The following is a 7,500-nucleotide window of genomic DNA, read 5'->3' as shown; positions in this document are numbered from 1 at the left end:
CCCCCAAGGCCCCCCGCCGTCCACCCACCTCCTTTCTGTGAGGCAAGGCGCCTCCAGTTAACCCACACACGACCGATCGGAGGCAGAACGGCAGCCCCTCGGCGGCCGGCCGGCGCACGCGTGGCCGGCCCGAGCCCACCGCAACCGCTCACACGGCCCGCGCTCACCCGCCAGAGGGGAGCACGGGACGTGCGCTCGCCAGACCAGGCGGCGCCCTTCCCCGCGTGGGAGGGGCGCGTCTCACTCAACCGCCTCGACCCGCACAGCCAACGCGCTCCCTCAGGACCCACGCGCGGACACCACGGCGGCGACCGGAGGAGGGGGCGCTGGGGGCGGGAGCGACACACCACCGCTCGGCCTCGGGCACCTGAGAGACAGCCCGGGGCGCTCCAGGAGCACCGCAAAGGCCCAGGCGGAGCCAGCGCTCGTGCAATACCCGAGAGGGCAGCACGGCGGGCCAGCGGGACAGCACCCCCACCGCCGCGGAGGGGGGCGGCCCACGAGGCGACGACCACAAGAGGCGAAAGCGAGGGGTGCCTGCTGCGTCAGAGGACCCCCGCCGACCCACGCCGGACGCCACGAGGCAGGCGGCGGGGTCGGGACAGCGAGGTCGGGCCGGGTTCCGCACCCCAGTGCCTCCCAACGCACCGCCCACAGGCGGGGATGGGAGACGGGGGAAACCCCGCGGGCGGGACGAGAAGAACGGGTCTCATTCACCACGAATGCCCGCCCCTCGCCCGTCGCGGCTCGGTCCCGGCCCGGGAGAGCGTGACATCACCACATCGATCAGGGAAAGCATCCCCGGAGCAGGGTCGGCCGGCCAGCCACAGCCTCCCCAGAGGCCAGCGAGCAGATCAGCCTGGCCATCCCCAGCCCCAGGACAGGGGCGGCAGACAACCCGGCAGAGACGAGGAATGCCTGACACGCACGGCACGGAGCCAGCGGGAGTGGGGTTGTCACGGCCGCCCCAGGTGCCCGCAGCGGGGAGCGCACGGTGGCACGGTAAGCCCGCGCCACCTTCCCCGCCGCCCCCAGGTGGGTCAGAGACCCGGACCCAAGGCGGCACCGGGAGCTGGGACGCTCGGATGCATGAGAGACCGGGCACACGGGCCCCAGCAGGCGGCTCAAGCACGAGCAGGGCCGGCTAGCCGGGTCACCGGGAGGCCGAAGACCCGCGACGCATCCAAGAGACCCAACCTCTCCAGCGACAGGTCGCCAGAGGACAGCGTGTCAGCAATAACCCGGTGGCCCAAAATGCCGGCTCGGAGTGAAACATATACCTCCCCAGGAGACAGGAGGTCGAGTCACCGACCACGCCGCCGGCCCAGGGAACCCGCGACACGGGCATCTGTCCCCAAAATCGCCACCATCGCAGCCAGACACGGAGCACCCAGGGCCCTCTGGTCGACCCCAGGACACACGCCGGAGCAGCGCCGGGCCAGGGACGTCCTCCCGGCCACCCGTGCCACGCAGGGGCCGGCCCGAGTCTCCAGAGCGAGACTCGGAAGCGTTTTCGGCCGTCCCCTCGTACGACCGGGACACACGAGGGACCGAAGGCCGGCCAGGTGTGACCTCTCGGGCCGCACGCGCGCTCAGGGAGCGCTCTCCGACTCCCCACGGGGACTTGCAAACAACAGGTCACGGCAGAGGGACCGCTCCCCGGCACCCGGGGGACGAGGCAGGACGGTCCCCGGCTCCCCACGGGGACTTGGAGAAAAAATTCGGCCGCTGCCTCAGACGGCCAGGATGCGCGCGGGCCCGCGACCGGGCCGGGAAGGGTGTCCCCAGCCTCCCGCCCCAAGCCCGGTGGGTCCCCGCGGGTCGCGGGTCAGGCCTCGGGAGCCGCGGCGTGCTGGTCGACCAACCCCGGCAGCCCCACACCCGGCTCTGGCCCGAAAGCGCAGCGACAACCTCTCCCCACATAAGCCTGCACGCCTGAGCTCTGACTCACAAGTGACGCGCCAGAGCTCTGGCGCGACCGGGACAGCCCGGCTGACGACCGCGGTCTTTCCGGAGCTCTGCCTAGCTCACAGCGGGGACGGTCCCCTCCCTCGGCAGCTGCCACCGCAGCTCCGGAAGCCAAGGGAACGATATAAAAGCGGCCGCCAGATGGAGTCCGACAACCGTCGCGAACGTCACCAAGACAGATCCGGATGGCAGGCCGGCCCGCGGACCGCAAAACCGAAACCGTGAGTCGAGAGACGCTATCCCGAGGCCGAAAACGCAGCCCCTGTACCCCAACCCCACAGAAACGGTCCCCAAACCCTGTCTCTGCATGGACCGCGACACAGTCAGAAGACAACCCACGGCGTGTGGATGTTCGGAGAGGCATCTCGGTGGGAGAAACAACAAGCAAGGACTCGGTCGCGGGTCGTTGAGGACACAGGGAGACACAGAATGCGTAGGCTCTTCCTGAATCCAGACAGAGAAGGAGGGAGGGAGGGAGGGAGGGAGGGAGGGAGGGCGGGCGGGCGGGCGGGCAGGCAGGCAGGAAAACATAAAGAAGGAAACAGAGAAAGAAAGAAAGGAAGGAAAACCTAAAGGAGAGAAAGGAAGAAAAGAGAAGAGAAGAGAAGACAAATATCAATATAAGTACTTACATTTGTATATAGGTATAACATATAAAACTACATTAAAATAGAAAAAAATTTATATGCATACACATGAATAAACAGATAAAAATGAATAAATAAAAAATAAGGTAACATAACATAAGCAAATAGGCCAGGCGCGGTGGCTGACGCCTGTGATCCCAGCACTTTCAGAGGCTGGGGGAGAGAGAGAGAAAAAAAAATGAAAGAAAGAAAGAAAGAAAGAAAGAAAGAAAGAAAGAGAGAGAGAGAAAGAGAGAGAGAAAGAAAGAAAGACAGAAAGAAAGAAGAAAGAGAGAGAGAGAGGGAGAAAGACAGCGAGAAAGAAAGGCGAGAGAAGAAAGAAAAAAAAAAGAAAGAGGAAAGACAGGAAGAAAGACAAAGCAAGAAAGCAAGATAACAAGACAGCAAGAAAGCACGACAGAAAGAGAGAAAGAGACAGAAAGAAAAAGCAAGAAAGCAGCAGAGAGAGAGAGAGAGAGAGAGCGCGCGAGCGCGAGCGAGCGAGCGAGCAATCGAGAGAGAGAGAGAGAGAGAGAGAGAGAGAGAGAGAGAGGAGGAGGAGGCGGCGAGGCGAGGCGAGGCGAGGCGAGGCGAGGCGAGGCGAGGCGAATCTACCTGCTTTCACTACATGTGGGGAGAATCAGGAAAGCCCCCACTAACAACAAGGCCTGAAGTGGAGCTGCCATCTCTGAAATCCGAGCAGAAGAGTCCACACGGGTTAAAGACACGAAGAAAGTCAGGGAAACAACTGCTCAAAGAGAAGAACAATCTGGCCCAGCCAGGGTCTGTCTCCTGAAGTTGTGTGGGCAACGAGGGAGTGGGACGGAGGGAGGGAGTGGGACGGAGGGAGGGAGGGAGGGAGGGCCTCCGAGGCTCGTGTCAAACAATAAATGATAATAAAATAAAAGGAAGTTAAAAAAAAAAATTGCGCATCATTCGTAGCATCACTGACGCCTCGAAAGGCGAGAGGCATGTGTTTATGTCACTGTGGGACTGTTTTCTTTTTTCTTTTTTTTTCTTCTTCCCTCTTTTCCCGGAAACTCACTTTTTAATTATTTCATTTTCCTTTTCTTTTTTTTTTTTAATTTTTAATTTTACTTTCATTTTTACTTTTATTTTTAATTGTTTGAGAGGTTGTCTCCCTCTCTCGCCCAGGCTGGTGTACAGTGGCGCGATCTCGGCTCACTGCAACCTCCGCCTCCCAGGTTCAAGTGATTCTCCTGCCTCAGCTCGGCCTCCCGAGTAGCTGAGATTACAGACGCGCACGACCATGCCCGGCTAATTTTTGGTATTTTGACTAGAGACGGACGGGGTTTCACCATACTGGCCCTGCTGGTCTGACCACCTCGTGATCCAGCGATCCACCACCCTCGGCGTCCCAAAGTGCTGGGATGACAGGCTTGAGCCACCGCGCCGGGCCTAGTTATTCCTTTTATTTTATTTCAAATTTTTAATTGTACGTATGCATGTATGCATGTATGTATGTATGTATGCATGCATGCATGCATGTATCTATCCTTTTTTTTTTTTTTTTTTGAGACGGACAGAGAGAGACAGTGAGAAACAGAGAGAGAGAGAGAGAGAGAGAGAGAGAGAGAGAGACAGACAGACAGAGAGAGAGAGAGAGAAACAGACGGGGGGGAAGAGAGAGAGAGAGAGAGAGAGAGAGAGAGAGAGAGAGACCAACAGACAGAAGGACAGGCAGAGAAAGAGAGTAAGACAGAAGACAGACACAGGGACACAGGGAGAGAGACAAGCGGGGGGGGGGGAGAGAGAGAGAGAGAGAGAGAGAGAGCTCCCAGACATCACGAAGCCGTTTCAATGACATATTCTCTCTGGTCTTTGTCTGGGGATATTCAGTTTTTCACCGTAGGCCTCAAGGGCTCCCAGATGTCCCTTTGGAATCTCTACAAAGAGAGTGTCTCCAACCTGCCTAATCAAAAGAAAGGTGTAACTCTTTAGGATGAGTCCACACATCGCAAAGCAGTTTCTCAAATACATTCTTTCTATTTTTCATCTGGGAATATTCGGTGATTCACCATAGGCCTAAAGGGACTCCCAAAAATCCATTCAGAGAGACTGCCCAAAAAAAGTGTTTCTAACCTGATGAATCCAAAGAATGGTGTATCGCTAAGAGATCAATCTACGCATCACAAATCAATGTGACAGATAGCCTCTCTCTGGTTTTAATCTGTGGATAGTCTGTTTTCCAACGTAGGCCTCAATGGGTTTCCAAATGTCCCCTCACAGATTCTACGGAAAGCGTGTTTCCAACCTCCTGGTTCAAAAGAATTATCCGTTCGAGGTGAATCCACACGTCAAAAAGCAGTTTCACCAGCAGCAGTTTTTCTCCTTTTCCTCTGGGGATGTTCACTTTCACCAGGAGCCACAAAGGGCTCCCAAATGTCCCTTCGAAGATTCTGCAAAGAACTGCTTCCAATCGGCCGCGTGCAGCGGCTCACGCCTGTCATCCCAGCATTTTGGGAGGCAGAGGCGGGTGGATCACCTGAGGTCAGGAGTTCGAGACCAGCCTGGCCAAAACGGTGAAACCCCATCTCTACCAAGAACACAAAAAATTTGCCGGGCTTGGTAGCGGGTGCCTGTAATCCCAACTACTTGGGAGGCTGAGGCAGGAGAATCCCTTCAACTGGAAGGCAGAGGTTGCAGTGAGCCGAGATGGTGTCACTGCACTCCAGCCTGGGGGACAGAGTGAGAGTCTGTCTTAAAAAAAATAAAAATATTAAGAAAAAAATACTACTACAACAACAACAACAACAACAACAACAACAACAACAACAACAGCAACAACAACAAAATGCTTCCAATCTGCTGAATCAACAGAAAGGTTTAACTCAGTAAGAGGAATCTACACATCGCTAAAAAGCAGTTTTACAGATAGCTTCTTGTTAGTTTTTATCTACAGTTTCCTGGTTTTCACCCTAGGCCTCGAATAGCTCCCAAATGTCCTTTTGCAGATTCTACAAAAGGGCCGCTTCCAACCTGGTATATCAAAAGAAAGGTTTCACTCTGTGAGATGAATCCACACACGACAAAGCAGTTTCAGAGACAGCTTCTTTCTAGTTTTTATTTGGGGATATTCGGTTTTTCACACTAGGCCTCAGTGGGCTCCCAAAGGTATACTCGCGGATTCTACAGAAAGAGTGCTTCAAACCTCCTCAATCAAAAATTAGTTGTAATTCGGTGCCATGAATCCACACATCACAAAGCAGTATCATAGAGAGCTTCTTTCTATTTCTCTGGTGGGGATACTCGGTTTTTCACAACAGGCCCCAATGGGCTCCCAAATGTCCATTCTGCTTCCAAACTGCTGAATCCAAAGGCAGTTTTAACTCGGTATGATGAATCCACACGTCACAAAGCTGTTTCATGAAGACCTTCTCTCTCGTTTTTATCTGAAAACATAAGATTTTTTCACCATACGACACAAGGGTCTCCGAAATGTACACAGAGAGATTCAACCAAAAAACCCTTCCAACCTGCTGAGTAAAAAGAAAGGTTTAACTCTGCGAGACGAATACACACACGACAAAAGCAGTTTCACAGAGAAAGGTGTTTTTTTTGTTTGTTTGTTTGCTTGCTTGCTTGCTTGCTTGCTTGCTTGCTTGCTTTTTGGTTTGTTTTCTTGGTTTTTTTTTTTTTTTTTTTGGAGACGCACTTCCGCTCTTGTTGCTCAGACTGGAGCGCAATGGCGCCATCTCGCCTCACTGCGACCTCCGCCTCCCAGGTTCAAGCAATTCTCCTGCCTCCGTTTCCCTTCCCGAGTAGCTGGGATTACAGGCATGTGCCACCACGCCCGGCTAATTTTGTATTTTCAGTAGAGACGGGGTTTCTCCATGTGGGTCAGTCTTGTCTCGAACTGCCGACCTCAGGTGATCTGCCAGCCTCGGCCTCCCAAAGTGCTGGGATGACAGGCGTGAGCCACCGCGCCCGTACAATTGTATTGTATCGTATTGTATTGTATTTACATTGATTGATTGATTGATTCATTGATTGATGCTGCCTGATCAAAGGTCACTCAGGCCCAGTCGTCAAAGTGGCGATTTCCTAGGCAACAAGGAAGGGGGGAGCTTGGAGGTGGGGGCGGGGGCGGTGGAGAAGACACAGTTGCCCCAGGCTGTGCGCAGGCGGCCTGAGCTTCCTTCCTCTGTTGAGGCCTCCATTTTCAGAGTAACAGTGGCCGCTAGGTGATGCCCGACGTCTGCCAATGAGACTGTCAGCCCGGAATGAATTGGGATCGCCTGGAGGGTGAGGCGGGAGGGGGAAGGATGGAGGCCCCCACAGCACAGTGGGTCACCGCGCCCTTCCAGGCGATCCCCACAACTAATCGACCAGGGCCCCTGGGGGCACACAGCCTAAGACCCCAGCCATCGGATCATCTGGAACTTCTGTCCGAAGACGAGAGACGAGAGACCGACTGGAAATTCTCTCGGTCAAGGTCCAAACCTAAAAGAATCACTGACACAGACACCAGGACTAACTAAGACAATTTGTAAAAGTTTCCGTGTTTTGGGTGAATCCGCGTATTTCTGGATCACAAAATTACTGATTTTGAACATTGCGGTTTTTCTACTCCTTACGTGTACGGTCCTGTGATAGACAGACCAGGGGACTCCTCAGCTCAGAGTCCATGAGGCCAGAAGCTGACATCCTAAATTTCTATGTAGAATGAATTTCAGCAAGCCAGCCAAACACTCTGCCGTAAAACTGTCCGGAAGACAAGCGGTGGTGTTTCGGGGGCGGACTGGGGGGGGAGGGGGGGGGGAGCCGGGTGCGGTACGCTCACGCCTGTCATCCCCGCACTTTGGGAGGCCGAGGGCAGGCGGATCCCTCGAGATGGTGGCCATTGCACTCCAGCGTGGGCAACAAGAGCGAAAACTCCGTCCAA

This window comes from Macaca fascicularis, chromosome 10 (genome assembly GCF_037993035.2).
Source record: "Macaca fascicularis isolate 582-1 chromosome 10, T2T-MFA8v1.1".
Taxonomy (NCBI): Eukaryota; Metazoa; Chordata; class Mammalia; order Primates; family Cercopithecidae; genus Macaca; species Macaca fascicularis.
This window is presented reverse-complemented; position numbering follows the sequence as displayed.